This window comes from Phascolarctos cinereus, unplaced genomic scaffold, assembly GCF_003287225.1.
Source record: "Phascolarctos cinereus isolate Bilbo 61053 unplaced genomic scaffold, phaCin_HiC Scaffold_4;HRSCAF=312, whole genome shotgun sequence".
Lineage (NCBI taxonomy): Eukaryota > Metazoa > Chordata > Mammalia > Diprotodontia > Phascolarctidae > Phascolarctos > Phascolarctos cinereus.
The window spans coordinates 83,787,105-83,804,563 of record NW_027555847.1 but is presented as its reverse complement, the minus strand read 5'-3'; the positions used below and the strand labels follow the sequence as shown (position 1 = coordinate 83,804,563).

Sequence of the window (17,459 nt, the reverse complement as noted above, 5' to 3'; positions counted from 1 at the left end):
ACACGTAGCAGGCATTTAAGAAATACTTGTTAAAAGTGCTATGGTATTTGACATCCACATGAGAAACTGTTCTCTATTTGAAACATGTCTTCAACACAGTAATGTCAAGACAAACTGGCATAAAATGTGGCATATTTCAGGGAGACAGTTTAAGTCAATTATGATTCTTTCTGGTTAGCCTTCATCCCATCATCATCCCTGAATAGGAGGGAGCACAGCTTCTCAATTACAGCAGTAGCTAGATCTGGTTTTTTGTTTGTTTTTTTTTTTGGCTTTTTGGTGAGGCAATCAGGATTAAGTGACTTGCTCAGGGTCACACAGCTAGTAAGTGTTAAGTGCCTGAGGCTGGACTTGAATTCAGGCCCTCCTGACTCCAAGGCCAGAGCTCTATTCACTGTGCCACCTAGCTGCCCAGGAGTAGCTATATCAAAAGATCATCTTAATTACTCAGTGTACTCTGATAGCATCAAGCTATATGAAAGGCATTGGGTAGCTCTTCCATCTTGTAGAAAATGCTTCCAATGATATCAATATATCACTTAGGTTTAATAAGAGTGTTTAATGAATGCCAAGAAAAGAGAGATACCAAACGCTTTGAGCTTGAATTTAGAGGTCAAATTGAAGCAACGGGCAAAATGATACTTACAAATATTTTAGCCTTGCTTCACTTTCAGCCTTTGCTTAATAGTCAACATGGTATCCAGACCAGAAACCAAGCCTCAATTTGAGTTTCATCCCTAGAATTTCCAGCCTGGGACCTACTCTGTTGATTAGCAATTGCTTCAGTTATGCATTGTGTTTAAGACCGGCTACAGCTACACTCTATTTATTTATTCTTTAACTGGAAAACCTTTTATGGTAGGCAGAGTGGGATAGCTAGACATACTGTGATTATTCCAATTTTGTTGGCAACATCCAAAGCATCATAGTCTGGAGCAAGTCAGACATAGACCTTTTTCTCTCCATTGGGCCAGATCAGTGTGTTGACCTTGGTCACATAGATGCTATAAAGCTTCTTTACTGCCTGCTTGATCTGATGCTTGACATCCACAATGAAGATGAAGGGGGTTGTTGTTCTCAATTGTCTTCATAGCAGACTCAGTGGTCAAGGAAACTTAATAATGGGACAGTGATCAAGCCTGGTTCTCCTAGGGGCACTTTCCTCAAGGTATTTGGGCTGCCTTTGAAGTCTCAGTGTCTTGGGTCACTGGAAGATGGGGATGTTCAGATTTTCTTCTTTCTGTGGCTGTAGACACCCTTCAACACTGCCTTAATGGCCTTCAAGGCCTTGGACCTGGCTTCTGTCTTGGGAGGGGGGACAACCACTTCCTTTCTTGTCTTCGGTGTCATCTCGAGGGAAGGGGCTACAGCCACATTTTACTTGACTATGTGGCCATCTCCTTGCCAGCTGCCATGATGCTTCAAGTTGTACCCCCTATTCCTGCCCTATCCTTCTAGTTTTGGAACCACAATCAAATAACTTCTATCAAAATTTCCCTTCCTGGTCAATACTTTTCTGTTAGAATGTAAGTTCCTTAAGGGTAGGGACTGTCTTTGCTTTGGCATTTGAATTCCTACCACTTAGCATAGTACATGGCACATGGTAAGCTCTTAATACATGCTTCTAGGGGGCAGCTAGGTGGCGCAGTGGATAGAGCACCGGCCCTGGATTCAGGAGGACCTGAGTTCAAATTCAGCCTCAGATATATAACACTTACTAGCTGTGTGACCCTGGGCAAGTCACTTAATGCCATTGCCTAGCCAAAAAAACCCAAAAACACCAAAACCAAAAATACATGCTTCTTCATTTTTAACTTGGTCTCTTCCAGGTGAGACACAGCTAGCATAAAGCTATCAAGGAGAAGTGGTGGCTATGTGTCAAGAGTCTTACTGGCATCCTGAAATCAAAATCCAACACAAAGAACACGTTTAAAACAATACCTATGCAATATTAATCTTCACATATTCTTTCAGAGCTTTAAAATAGACCATAACAGATTTGGAAAGTATCCCAACAAAATCCTATATAACATTAATGAAACCTAGGTCATGTCATCCTGAGGCAACTATAGAAAGATGAACACTGCCTCATCAAAAAGAAGGAATAAGATTGATAGACATTATCAGAGCACATGATCAACCAGTTAAAATTTTATAGAAATACTTTTGGAACAAGATATTTCACCAAGCAGTAGAAATGGCAGTATATACCATGGATTTGTCTACCATAACTGAAAATAGTTTTCTTCCGAATATAGCATATGAAATGACTAATATCCAAGAGCAAAGTCAAAGTACCCTCTATGGGCAACATCTGCATGAATTCAACCAAGCAAACATCAACAAAGGAGGATGAAAGAAATGACCAAGCCACGTGGACTTATTTATAGAAATAAAAGAGCTGGGTGAAAATCCGGTATAGTACTAAGGGACTGGAGGTCAAAGTGAGGACAAGGAGAAGGAGGGCTAAGTGGAAATGCAAAGATAAAATAGTGTGATCATATAAAGGGAATCTAAGGGGATGCCTTTGATAGTCTTTTAGACAATTGGAGAATGCCTGAACAAATCTTGGTGTATGAATGTAGGGAAATGGTAGTGTGCCCCAAGCAATAACAAAAGAGAGAATTTCAGCGAATCCCAAGTAGTATGCACTGAATGAAGTGAGCAGAACCGGGAGAATAATAAACAGTGACAAAAACATTATAAAGATAAACATCTGTGGAAGACTCAAGACCTCTGATGAAAACAATGACCAACCTCCTCATCACACTGCTGAGCAGAACTGGAGGAAATCAACTAGTCCCTCAAATGCTACACTTGCCATGATGCCATGAATTGGGACAAGCCTGGTAGTGTTGTGGACCTTCCCATGATATTTGGTGGGGAAGCCTAGAGAGAAGGCAGAAGTTGCTTTGTCACAGACCATCAGACTATAAGCTCCTTGAGGGCAGGCACTGTCTTTTGCTTTCCTTCATATTCCCACTGCTTAGCACAGTACCTGGCACATAGTAGGTGATTGATGGACAAGTCTGGAAGCTCCTCTCCTCCCCCCATCCCCCAGCAGGGTCTGGTTCTGTTGTGAAGATTTGGTATGACAACGTTCATTTAAAATAGTCTTACTCCTTTTGGAGATCAATTTAGATGAATGTGAGCAATAATTCTGTCTGTGAGAATGCTCCAGTGCCAGTACAATTTATTTATTGAATTTTCAAGAATAAGTTGAAGCCTATATTGGAATGCAGGGGTTTCTTGTCTGTTAGTTTCTGAAAGAAAATGAGCTTCTGATGTATTTTGGGGTTGAACTAGATCATCCCTAAGGTCCCTTACTGTTCTGGATCTAGAATACTGTGATTCTGTAATTCTATTGAATAGGTCATGCCTTTTTAAAAGTTTTATTGTTTTCATTAACAAAAATCTATCTTCTCTCCCTTCCATCTCCTCCCCATTGAAAAAAGAAGAGAAAACATAATCAAGCAACGTAGTTAAGTAACAACTATGTACAGTCCAGCAAAACAAATTCCCACATCGATCATGTACAGTAAGTATGACTCATTCTACATCCTAAATTCATCATTATCTCCTGATGGAGATGTCAGGAGGTGATTAACATGTTTCTTCACTGGACCATCAGAATCATGATTAGTCATTGCCTTGACCATAATTCTTAACTTTTTTGTTTGCTTTTATAATGTTGTTTTATTGTATAAATTGTCCTCCTGGTTCTGCTCACTTCACTATGCAGCAATTCAAGTCTTCCAGCTTTAGTATTCCATTATCTTCACATACCATAATCTGCTTAGCCATGCCCTGATCGATAACCCCCTTCATTTCCAGTTCTTTGCCACCACATAAAGAGTTGCTATAAATAATTTTCTACATTTGAGTCCTTTTCGTTCATTAGGTCATGTCTTATTAGGTATTCTGTAGGTGCAAAATTTTCGCAACCTGCAATTATATGTTGCCTAACTTCTACCATTTCCTTGTGAAACATAATTTTCATTGATCAATAAATCCAGGTTCCTTAAGAACAACCTATCTAATATTTTCTGTGGTAAGGACTTGATTCTGAATCTCCATAATGAACTTTTATTCCTATAAATAAGTACATGGTAGTGTAGAGTTGAACTGGTTTACCAAAGGGTCAAGACTGGGAAGAGAGGAGAGTTCAACTCTACACTACACTACCACGTACTCTTGACTCCCTTCCATTTCTTGCCAAACCTTAACCATGGCTTATTTCAACCATTTGCCTCCTTGACTCCTACTCATCACGGTGCTGAACAGCATTGGAGGAAATCATGACACCATATCGAGTGGGTCTTTACAAATTTACACCAACTAGCATGAACTAGGCCTTCACTACAAGGCAATTCTTCTACTCAAATCTAACTGAATCCATACCACACTCCCACTGCAGCTCTCCTTTCCTTCTCTCATCAAGCTTCCTCCCATCTTCTCTGCTGAGGACTTTGTCTCATGTTTCACCAAATAAATTGGAGCCATTTGCCAAGAGCTCTCTTCTTCCCTCCTCCTCATCTCACATCCCTCTGACATCATCTCTATCTCCTCCTTCATTCGTGTCTCAAAAGAAGAAGCATCCTTTCTTCTTGCCAAAGCCAATCCCCTCTAGAGGCATGCCCCATTAATTCCATTCCCTTCTGCACTCTTTAGCAGGTTGCCCCCTCCCCTCCCCACACACATCATCCCCACTCTGTCTCCAGTCATCAGTCTTTTCTACCTATTGGCTCCTTCTCTGCTGCCCACAAATATGCCCAAATCTTCTGTACCCTCAAAAAAAATCGCTAGATCCTTCCATGCCCGTCAGCTATCATCTCATATCTCTCTCCCCCTTCTCAGCTAAATGTTCCTCTCTTCTCACTCTCACAGACCCCTCTGCAGTCTGGTTTCCAACCTCATCATTGACCTGAATGAATTTACCCGAATTCCCCTGCTCTCTCTAAAGTTATTAGTGATCTCTTAATGGCCAAGTCTCATGATCTTTTCTCGATTCTCACCTTTCTTGACCCCTCTGCAGCATTTGACGCTGATGACCATTCTCCTGGATACTCCCTCCTAATGTGCTTTTTGTTTATTTACTTGTTTTTTTGTGACTCTCTCTCTCTCTCTCTCTCTCTCTCTCTCTCTCTCTCTCTCTCTCTCTCTCTCTCTCTCTCTCTCTCTCTCTCTCTCGGCTCTCCTCTTACCTGTCAGAGAACATCTTCTCATTCTCTTCTGCTGGATCTTCATTCATGGCATGCCTATTATCTGTGGGTGTCCTCCAAGGCTCTGTCCTGGGCCTTCTTCTCTTTTCTCTTTCTACACTCTGGCACTTGCTGATCTCACTGGCTCCCGTGGGTTCAGTTATCTGCACCATGTGTTTGATTCCCAGATCTGTATATCCGGTCCTCATCTCTTTCCTGAGCAGTATATATCCAAATCACCAACTGCCTGATTGAACTGATTGTTCTGTAGGCATCACGGCAGGTCCAATCCAGAATTCTTTATCTTTTCTTCTGAACCCTCCCCTTTCCTGAACTTCTGTATTATTATGGAGGGCACCACTATCATTCCAATTACTCAGGCCTGCAAACTCTGAGGCATCCTCCGCTCCTTTCTCTTGCTCACCCCACATATACAAATCATTTGTTAAATTTTATTATTTTATTATTCTTTCTCTACAAACTCCTCTCACATACATCCTCTTTTTTCTCCTTATAGTTCAGGCGTTCATTACTTCATACCTGGATTATTGCAATAGGCTTTTAATTAGTCCTCCTAACTCAAGTCTCTTCCCACTCCAACCCACCCTCCACTTAGCTGCCCCAGTGTTGCTTTCAGTGAGTCTACAGTAGATTGTTTTATACCCCAAATGATCTTATTCAATCACAAAAAAGTAGTTATGTTAGCCACTGCTGAGGTTGTATGTATAAGTAAGATTCTATTCCCAAGATCACACAGGTTACATGAGAGTCAGGATTCGAACTCAGTCCCTGATACTCAATTTCAAGCACCCCACTGCACCATATTATGAGAGTACTGGAGCTGGGAAGATCCTCAGAGATCACCAGATTCAACTCCTCTTATTTTAGTGTAGAAGAAAAGCAGGTTCAAAGAGACTTGTCCAAAGTCACCCAAGCAAGCTACTGGCAGAGTCAGGACTGAAACCCAAGGCTTTTGGCTCCCAATCTAGGGTTCTTCCCATTGTCCCCAAAAGCCCACGCCCCAGTACCACACCCATTCCCCTTGTCAGGAAAGGGAAGAATATTCCCTAGGACTGGGGTCTAGACTAGTCAGTCTGGAGCTAAGCTAGAGTTCACCTATCACCCCAGTCTGGGGGTAGGGAAAGACATGTGGACACAATGGGAGGGCTGAGTGGGATTAAAGAGGGGAGAAGGGCGAGGGAAACCATGGAAACTGCTACAGAAAATGTGTGTGGGAAGAGAGAGCTGGGGCTATGGCAAGGAGACCCCCATTAATAAGGGTGAGAAGTGGTAGCTTTTTATCAGGCTGTCATTTACACACTGAGCTCTCTCACTGTGTCCAGGGAGCAGCCTGTGTCTGGGCAGTGGGCCTCTGGCCAGAGCAAACTTTGCTGGGAATAGTTCCTGCTCTTTGGTCCTCTAGCCATCTCCCAGGACCACCGGATGACTTTCCAAGCTGGCTTGTGTAATGACTGATTCATTTATTCATTCAACAAACTTATTGGGCACTGGCTAGATGCTGGGATGGGAGGGTGCATCATAGGATCATAGATTTTTTTTTTTTGCTAGAAAGGGCCTCAGAGGTTGGCCATGGTAACTCAAACAAACTAAAATACAAAATGAGCCTCAATCCTGAGCAGTTTCTTTCTACAGTGACAGTGACAGAGTGGTAGAAAATGGCTAAAGGGTACCAATGATCACACCTCTTTTAGACTGTCTCTAAATATTAACTTGACTGTTGGTACTCTAAATGTGACATCATCTGGTCCAGTGACCAACAAACAGATATAATCCTGGAAGGAATGGACTGCATCAGTCTTGAACTTCTCACTATAAATAAACCCAGAAGACAAAAGGAAGTGGTGACTAAACAGAAGGGTGTCTCTTGGGCTCTTCTTGGAGAGGCCAGGGGGAAAGGAAATGAACAAATATTTATTAAGTGCCAATTATGTGCCAGGCACTGTGCTAAGTGCATTACAAATATTATCTCATTTGCCAAACATAACTGATTCTATAGAACTGGTTTTATCCTATGTCCAAAGTCAATAAGACATATTATTTCGTGGACTACTTGGCCATCTTGAATTGTAGCACTTTTCATGAGATTTTGCAAAAAGACTGCCATGAAGAAAATTGCAGTTTATTCCTAACATCACTCATGGAGGATGAAGAGGTAGAGATGTTCTACGAAGCACTTGATAAGACTCTCCAAATTAAATAAACATGTACTTTAATACTTGGTGACTTCAGGGCAAAAGTGAACAGAGGACAGGATGGCAAAAATGAGGTTGGAAAACATGGTTCAATAATAAGAAACCAGAGAAACTAAAGGCTTGTCAACTATACAGTAACCTCATGCCTATGCATCATTCAAGAAGAAAGCATGAGGCACAGGATGTGACTGGCACCAAAGAACATCACAAGACTATCTTTTAATGGATAGGATGCAACTGGTTGCCAATGTGGGAGCCATTTCTGAATCAGCTGTCTGTGCACAGTCAGATCATTGATGTGTTAGAGCAAAGATCCAAATCGCTGTCAAATGATAAGGATAAAAACAAGAAGATGTGACACACAATTGCAGTAACTCCATTTTGACCTATTTAAACAAGTTGTTAATACATACACACAAATGGGAAATGGATAAAGGAACAGTTATCAATATAAACCATTAGCATTTCCTAAGGAAACATAACCCACACAAATCAACTGTCACAATGAGACTGAAAGAAACGGCTTCAAGCAGCAAATGTTTGATTTCCTTGCCAACCAGAGAAATATGACAGTGAAGGGAAACCAGAAGAAATACAAATGGCACTAAGGAAAACAAAGATGGACTAGATCAGATATGAATAGAGGAGATCCTCGCTAAAGTCAGTATAATTAGGGAGGGCTAGAAAGAACATTGACCAGCTGAAGAATGTCCAGAGAAATGAGATTGGAATGATGAGGTGACTAGAGACCAAGGTATATGAGAATCCACTGAAGGAACTAGGGATATTTAGCATATAGAAAAATAATTAAGGGTTGTGGATATGATAGCTATCTTCAAATATTGAAAGACTATCCCATGGAAGAGGGGTTTAATTTGTTCTGCTTTGCCCTAGAGGGCAGAGCTAGGAATAAGGAGTAGAAATTGCAAAGAGGTAGATTTAAGCTTTATGGGAGAAAAACAATCTCCAAACCATTAGATCCATCCAAAAGCAGAAAGGGCCGCCTGGGAAGGTCATCAGTTCCCCATCACTGGAGGTGTTCAGGCAGAGGCTGGACAGCCATTTGTTGGGGAAGTTGTAGACAATATTCTGGCTCAGGTAGAGACTGAACTAGACCACCTCTGGGGCCTTTTCCAAATTCTACTGCCCTATGATTCATGTAATCCAACCTCCTACCCCACTGCGGGATTCAGTGAAGCTTTCAAGTGTCCCTGAAATCACATCATTTAGGTGGCCCCTACTGTGTTCCCCGCACCAGTCAGTGTTAACAGTAAGGCACCACCGGCCATGGGCTGCCTGTCTCCCACTTGGAATTTTCCATTCTTAGGTGAGGCCAGCTCACAAAAAAATGCCTCTCAATCCCTGGGGCTCCCAGGCTCCTCAAGTCAGAGCTACAGAAATAATGCTGGACTTGGAATAAGAAGATTTGGGTTCAAGTCTCAGCTCTAACATTGATCTGCTCTGCTACCAAAGGGTCACCAGTTTCTGAGCCTCAGTTTTATTCTTTATAGATGGGGTAGTTGTGAGGAAAGTGCTAGGTTATTATTGTTCTTACTGTAATGATTATTGTTGTTGTGATGTTATCATTGTCATTCCCAGGAACTTGGGGAAAGAGGCCCACGGACCCATACGGAAACAGATGGCCCAGCCAGGGTCCCTCAGAGGAAGACAGAGAGAGGCTGGGGAGGTGAGGCATAGACCTGCTGGAGACTGAGCTGTTACTCACCCACCAGGCTGGCTGAGTCAGAGTCACCCAGGTGGTGATGGGCTGGAAACCCAGACACACAACTGAGGTGGGGGTGAGGGAGCAAGAGCTGAGTGAGGGGAAAAAAGGAGAAGGGATTAAGGAACCCTCACCCAAGCTGCAGTCCCTGTTCTCTCCCCCCTTTTGACTCAGGCTCCACCAAAACAGACAGGAATATGAACATAGCCACATGACAGTTTCTGGTTGGGGAAGGGAGAGCCCCACGCTGTCCCTAGCCTGAGTGGGAGTCTGGAAAGGAAAAGGATGGATGCTGGCTAACTGGCTGAGACAGGTCTTGTTCAAGTAAGAGATTCCCTGGGGAAGATAAGGGCATGCCTCGGGCCTGGGTAACCCTGATCCTGAAAGAAGCATCCTGGGCTTTCTCCTTTCTTGTCCTAGATTTATGGGCCCAGGCCTGTGGGACCTCATGTGGGGACCTCACTCAGGGTCAGCCAGGAAGAGCCAGCAGTGATGGTGGCTCCCATCTGAAGAAAGTCTATTCAGTTCTAGAGGGCAAAGATCACTGCAACAGAAAGAAGGTGAGATTTGAAATCAGAGAACCCGCCTTCAAATCCTGGCTCTGCCACTTACTACTTACAGAGCTCAGTCTAATGCCTGGAACATAGTAGGTGCTTAATATATGTTTATTATTGACTATTTATGTGACCTGGAGCAAATCACTTCCCCGCTCTGGCTCTCAGTTTTCTCATCCACATGATGGAGAGAACAAACTAGTTGATGTCTAGTTCTTTCTCGATCGATGATCCCACGAACCCCAACGAGAATGCGACATCGACACTGATAAGTCAATAACCACTGATGTTTGTCTCCCAGGCAGCAAGTTCCCCTCCACGGGACACACTCAGAAACTGGTTTATACCACCTTCTCCCAGCTCAGACATTCTCTCAAAAGCCCCAGAAAGGGTGCTAGCAGCCATGGAGGTGGAAAAGAAAGCCAACACAGATAATCCACAAAGTGGATAATTGAGAGGTAATTGTAAAGAAGTCCATTATTATTATCATTTTATCCACTTTTACAGATGAGCAAAATGGGTCCCAGTTTTTGGCATCTCATCATAAAAATGACATTTCTTTGAAAGATCATAAAACATTTTTCCAATGGACAAATCTTGTTTTTAACACAGTGAACATAAACTCTCAAAGTCCAAAGTATATCCCCCCAAAAAACATTCAAGCAAGGCAACACAAAAGAGTGATGATGACTTTGCAAGCTTGCTCCTGAACGCTTTTGTGATTTAAAGGCCACGTCATCGGCTTTAAGAAGGGTGAGCCAAGGCTGTCCATTGGGCTTGGTTGCCATTTGAGGTTTTCTTCCTCTACCTGATAGTAATCAACATGGCTTGTTCTTTCGGCTCCACTTCCTTCTCTCTGCATCATTTCATGCAAGCCTCCCCACATTTCTAGGAATTCTTGCTATCAATGTTCCTTGTGGAACAGTAATGTTCCATTACATTCACGTACCATAACTTGTCCCTCCATTCTCCAACCACTGGGCACACAGTTTGATTCCAATTTTCCATTGTTACAAAAGGTGCTAGGCATATTTTTATACAGATAAGTCTTTTCTTCTTGTCCATCCAGTTGGTGGGGACAGGAACCTAGTGGTAGGCTCATGGGGTGTGAACAATTTTGTAATTTTTCTTGTATAATTCCATATTTTTTTCCCAACTAAGCAGACCAGTTCCTAGAAATTTAATATTTTGAAACAAATTGAACATTACTATTTTATTGGATTAATTTTTTTAAATTAAGCAGATGATTTTCAACAGTTGGCTGTATTTTTCAGTGCAATTTTTATTTCTCTTGGAGCCAACATTTTCCCCAAATAAACTCAATTAGACTTTAGTCTCTAATTAGATGATGAAAACCAGGTAGAGAGTTGGGTTTAGTATAGAGAAATTCACATTCCAAGCAACTTTTGGGGGCCACGACAGCTCTGTAGCATAAAGGGTAACTGTCTAGAGAGCAAAGAAGATGTGGAAATGGAGGGAGACGGAAGACAAGGAATCCTGGGCTCCTTCAGACTCCCCTTCACAGTGAGCCGTGGCTCCTCCTCAGATCTGTGGCTCTGCAGGAAAAGAGCTGTTTTTCCCCTTATCTTTCTTCCTCCCCTCTGGGCCCACAGCTCAGACCAAAGAGGAGGCTTACTCAACCTGTGCTCATTTCCATGTGTCTCTACAGTGGCCTGGGCCTGAAGAAAGCTTTTGTCTGGGCTCTGGGGAGGAGAGGCAGCTGAACCCCTGGGGAGGACGTGCTTGGAGGAAATTCCCACTTGTCCCGACCCGGCCCTCATTTTCTGAGCAGCTAGGCTTTGAAGGAGCGACTGGAGGGAGGGAGAGGAGCAGTAAGGCTCACTCCTTTCCTGAGATTTTGGGAAGAAGGGCCCTGGACACCCAGTCAGTTACACAATACTTAGCGTCAGGGAATTACCAAACACAAAACATTGGAGCTGGAAGGGACCCTCGAACACAGAACGTTGGAGTTGGGATCATCTATCATTGGAGGCCCCTGGGTCCAAATCGAAGCTCTACTACTTAATAAGAATTTATAATAACAGCTAGCATTTATATCTGTGCTTAAAGGCTTGTAAAATGTTACGTTGTCTCATGTAATCCTGGGAGGTGGGTCCTATTATTATTCCCATTTTATAGATGACAAAACTGAGGCTGAGGGGGAAAAAAATGATGCCAGTGGCTTGCTCAGGGTCACACAAGTTAGGATCTGAACTCAGGCCTTCCTGAACCCGAAGTCTAGCTCTCTAATGCTACTGAGCTACTTTGGACAAGACACTTCACTTTTCTAGGTCTCAGTTTCCTTATTTGTAAGATAGGCCGGTTGGACTAGGTGATCCCTTGGGGTGCTTTCTGCTGTATACCCTATGATTCTGTGAATAGTCAGAAAGGACATATCCATCACAAGCCATGCTCCTTGGCTCCCCTCCCCAGCAAAATGACACTACTCCTTGGTACTCTAGGAGAAAAATATCTGTGCCTGGGAGCCAGGAGCACCCTGGGAAATTCTAGGAGACTCCTGGAGAGTGAAGGAGTCTTCTGCGTATGGGAACAGGAGGTAGAGACCTTTGGGGTGAGCTGTCATCACTTCCTTATCTCTGCACAGGGCTCCTTGCTTTGGCTGGCCCTGCCAGGAGGCAGGCTGCAGGGAAGGCACTGGGCCTTTGAAGATAAAGGCTACAGGACGGGTAAATATTATCCTTGTGAGCTAATCCGGGAGAAGCTCATCACAGGAAGGCAGTAACCACAACTCTCACAATGCTGATGCCCGGCTATCATCAGGGGATGTTGCTCAAGGCCAGACCAAGGCCCAGCTTTATCTACAGGAAGGCCTGCTTGGCAGTTCTCATGTCTCCATTATCTCCGGAGAATTCTGTCAGTCAACACAAACCACCTTTTTCACCCCTGAGGGACGGCGCAGGCCTTTGAGTCCAGAGCAGTCTGCTCCCCAGGAGCCCTGGGAGGCTGAGAGAGGAAACAAGAAGAAAGATAATAGTTTAGTGCTTGTATGTCACTTTACCTGTACTATCTCACAACAGTCTGCTGTGAGGCGGGTGCTATAATTATTTCCATTCTACTCATGAAGAAACGGGAGGAGAGAGATTAAACGATTTACCCAGGTCCACACAGCTGGTAAGTGTCTGAGGTGGATGCAGACAGTCAGAACAGGGAGCTGGGAACGGTGGGTGCTCGGGCCCCAGACCCGGCCCTCCTTCATGCTCATGTGGGTGCAGGCTCATGCTTCTTCCTTCCCAGGGGCAGCAGAAGACATCCTACCCTGGCCCTAGGAGCACGACCGTGGGTTCTGTACCCCTGGCAGGGGAGGAGGGACTGCTGTCACACGCAGCCCTGTCTCAGCTTTGTGGGATCCAGACAATGACCCGGATGAGGCAGCCTCAGCTGAGCAAGCCTCTCGGGAGGTGCAAAGTGCCCTGGGAAATGCTCAGAATTTCTAGGTTGCTAATTGCTAATAACTGAAGTGGGAAATAGGGCTGCCTGAGTCACGAGGCCAGGTCCTCGTGTCGGTGATGCTTTTCAGTCACAAAAGCGCAACAGGGTCATTAAATTAAATAGTACCACACACACACACACACACACACACACACACACACACACACACACACACACTCTTACACTAACACCCCAGGTGAAGAGGGGTACCTCTATTAGGTCTCCTTTCCTCCAGTAGGGAGAGAAAAGAAGGGAGGAAGGGAAGGTAAAGACTCACCTTGGGAGTATCAGGGAATAATAAAAATAATTTTAAAATAATAATAATAATAATTAACATTTATATAGCACTTACCATGTGCCATGCACTATGCTAAGAGCTTTATCATTATTACCTCATTTGATCCTCATAACAACCTTGGGAGGCAGGTACTATTATTATGCCCATTTTGTAGAGGAGAAAACTAAGGCTGAAGGTTAAGTGACTTGCTCAAGGTCACACAGCTAGTCTGAGGCAGAATTTGAACTCAAGTCTTCAGGATTTGGGCAGCTAGGTGGTGCAGTAGATGGAGCGCTGGGCCTGCAGTCAGGAATACTCCTCTTCCTGAGTTCAAATCTAGCTTCAGACACTTATTAGCTGTGTGACCCTGGGCAAGTCACTTCACCCCATTGGCCTCAGTTTCCTCATCTGTAAAATGAACTGGAGAAGGAAATGGCAAACCACTCCAGAATCTCTGCCACGAAAACCCCAGCTGGGGTCAGAAAGAGGTGGACGTGACTGAAAGGACTGAACAGCAGCTTCTGGACTTGAGTTTAGGATGGGGGAAGGGCTGAGCTGGTGAGTGGGGTGACCCTGCCTTGGAGGGCCCAGCCACAACCTTTCTGTTCAGAAGCCCCCAGTCCTCAAAGCCTCAGTCACACAGCCCACCTGCCCTGCTGCACTCGAGTCGGAACTGCCTTCCCTCCTCCTCCGATGGCCCCAAACTACCCATTTAAGGGCTCAGTTTGTCTTTTTGTAGCTTGCACCCTGGCTTCCGGTGCTGCCCTCTTGGATGTTGTTTTACAGATAAGGAAGCTGAGGCCCAGGGAAGGACAAGGATCTGCCTAACTCACAGAGCAGGTCCTAGCAGCAGAATTAGGTCTAGAGCCCAAGCTGCTGCTTTCTAAGTCTGGGCTCCTACTGCCCTGACCCCAGGGAGGGGCCCCCCCCTCGACATCCCCTTGCATAGCTATTCACACCCTGTTAGAGATCTGTTTCCTCTCTGTGAGTCATTCCCCTTCTCCCCCTCCCAGTTCCCCTCCCCCCTTCCCCCTCTGGTTTGGACGAGGAGCTAGCTCTCAGAAGCAGGGAGCTTCGTCTTCTGCCTCCCCCCACAGGCTCCCAGAGCACAAAGAAGGTCTCAAAAAAACCTTGGGAGGGGTGTCTGTGGAGGGGGGAGGGGTGGCACTGTATAGACTTAGAGACCAGATCACAGACTTATAGAACCACATGTCAGCAATAAAAGCTCACAGCCACTACTTTATGGAATTCCCCGCTCAGGAATGGGAGTGGGGGAAGAGGAGGTTGGGAATGGGGCTGGGAGGGAGAGGAGAGGCCTATAGAGGGTTTGGACCCTGGCTCCTAGGAGAACTTGGGACCGAGGTCAACTCTCAGATCAGCATCAGGAAAATAGGGTGGGAGTGAGGGAAGAAAAAAGAAAACCCACTTCTTGTGATCACCACCTAAGCAATCCTGGACTGCTCACTCTCCTGTAGAATGAGAGGCTTGGACTTGATTGGCCTCTGAGGCTCCCTCCAGCTCTGGGAAGAACCACAACCGGGCCCTCCCTCCGGGTCTTTGCTGACCACAGCGTCCAGAGCTGGAGCATCCAGAGCCAGAGCCCCCGGGCAGCTCCTCTGCATGGGAATTTCTCTGCCTGTGTGATTGGGGTTCCCATGAGTTCCTTGAGGTCTAGACGTTACAGAGGCTCACCGCCTCTCTTCTCCTACTTTTCCCTTCCTTTGTTTCCTCCCTCTCCCTTGGTCTCTCTTCCTCCTCTGCCTCTGTCTCTCTTTCCCTGTGTCTCTGTCTCTGTCCCTCTCCCCTTTCCCTGTGTCTCCTCCATTTTCTCTCTCTTCTTTTCCCTTTCCATAACCTTCGTCCTGCCTCTCCCTTCCCTCTCTTTCTTCTTTTTCTATCTATATATGTCTTTGGTTTCATTCTCCTTTCTCCCCTTTTCCTCTTTTCTCTCTCCCTCTTCTTTCTTCCCACATGTTCTCCCTTCTCTTTCCCAGGCCGATGCAACAATGGGCCTGATACTTTTCCTTACCTGCTGACCACTCAGTTGGACTAAAGCCTACAGCTCCTCTCAGACAAGTGAGAACTGAAGGGAATGTCATTAGATAGGTAGATCAGAGGAACACATGAGAAACGCCATGTAATAGCTGACTGAACCCTAGAAATGGAATTAGGAAGAGTTGAGCTAAAATACTATCCCTGCTACTGGCAGAGGCTGAGGCTGGTGATCGATTGGGCTCAGGAGCTCTGAGCTGCAGTATGGCTAAAACCGACTGGCCATCGGCTATAGGTTCAGGCTTGATATAATTAGTCCCTGGTAGTGGAGGGCCAACAGGTTGCCTAAAGAGGGCAAACTAGGGCAGGAAAAATGGATGAAATACCAATAAGCATTTTGATCAGTGCTACGATTGGCTGCTGACACTTCCAGCCTGAGCTAGCTGGGAGAACTAGTTAAAAAAAAAATCCCATCCCTGACATTTACCAACTGTGTGCCTGTGGGAAAGTCACTTAAGTACTTTTTGCCTCGGTTTCCTCATTTGTCAAATTGAGATAATAACTGAAGTACCTCCCCCAGGGATTGTTGTGAAGCACAATATAAGAAGACATAAGTAATGCATGTTGCAAATACTTGGAGTCCTATTTAATATATATCATATATACTATCTATACATATATATTTTACCTATTATTATAGTTTCAGCAAAGCATTTGACAGTGTGGTCCTTGTGGATGCAAAGAAGAGATGTGGGCTAATTGACAGCACATTTGGATCCAAAGAGTACTTGAACTTCCGGATTTGAATATTGGCTCTACATAACCTTGATCAAGTGATTCAACCCTTGTGGATCTCAGTTTCCTCATGCAAAATGAAGAGGTTGGACCAAACGACTTGTAAGACTCTTCTAATTCTTTTTTTTGTTTGCTTGCTTGTTTTTTGGTTTTTGCAAGGCAACTGGGGTTAAGCGACTTGCCCAGGGTCACACAGTGAGTGTCATGTATCTGAGGCTGGATTTGAACTCAGGGCCTCTTGACTCCAGGGCCGGACCCTTCTAACTCTTGATCTGGGCTCCTGTGAACTTGGAGAGAAGTCTCTAGCTGTGGAGTGCCCCAGGGATCTTTTCTTGAGTGGAAGCATTGTCGACCTACTTAGCAAATTTGTTGGTGACTAAGCTGAGAGACATGGCTAACACACTGAATGATCCAGTCAGAATCCAGAGATATCCCAACAGGTTAGAGTGATGGATCAAACTAATAAGATTAACTTTAACAGAGGAAAAATATGAAATCCTACGTTTGCATTGGGAGCTAGATGGCACAGTGGATAGAGGACCCAGGTTGGAGTCAGAAGACCTCAGTTCAAATCTGGCCTGAGACCCCTGGGAAAGTCATTTAACCCTGTTTGCCTCAATTTCCTCATCTGTAAAATGAGTTAAAGAAGGAAATGGCAAACAACTCCAGTGTTTCTGCCAAGAAAACCCCAAATCGGGGTCACAAAAAGTTGGACATGACTGACTGAATGCTCGAGTTAAAAAAAAAAACACAACTGTAGAAATTTAGAATGGACAAGGCCCAGCTAACCAGTGGTCCATAATAAAAGATCTGGGGTTATTTTTCAGTGAACCCCAAGCTTCATGTAAGTCAACCATGTAACTTGGCTGCCAGAAAAAGCTAGTGTGATCTTGGGCGCATTGAGCGCAGAAGGTTTAGAGCATCCAAGGTGATGGATGGTCACACTGCTCCCTTCCCTGCTCTCACCTCACCTGGAGGATTGCGTTCCGTTCTGGGAACGATATTTTAGGAAGAACACTGACAGGCCGGAGTGTGCCCAGGGAAGGATGGCTAGGATGGTGAAGGGTACCTGAGACCGTGCCATGTGATCGTGGGCTGAAAGAATTGGGGAATGTTCATCCTGGAGAAGAAAAAAAGGAGGGAGGGCACGATGGGAGTGTTTGAAGGGCTGCAGCTTAGAAAAGAGAGTAGTAGCCTTTTTCTGCCTGGGTGTGTGTGTGTGTGTCTGTGTCTGTGTCTGTGTTTCCAGCAGTA

General features: G+C 44.7%; 1 long non-coding RNA gene across 1 annotated transcript; it reads left to right on the top strand.

Moving 5' to 3' along the window:
* Nucleotides 1-12,344: 12,344 nt before the first annotated feature.
* Nucleotides 12,345-17,048, top strand: LOC110197560 (uncharacterized). Its single transcript, XR_002321524.2, has 2 exons — nucleotides 12,345-12,823; nucleotides 16,111-17,048. It is a non-coding gene; the product is annotated as an uncharacterized LOC110197560 (long non-coding RNA).
* The last annotated feature ends 411 nt before the right edge of the window (nucleotides 17,049-17,459 follow it).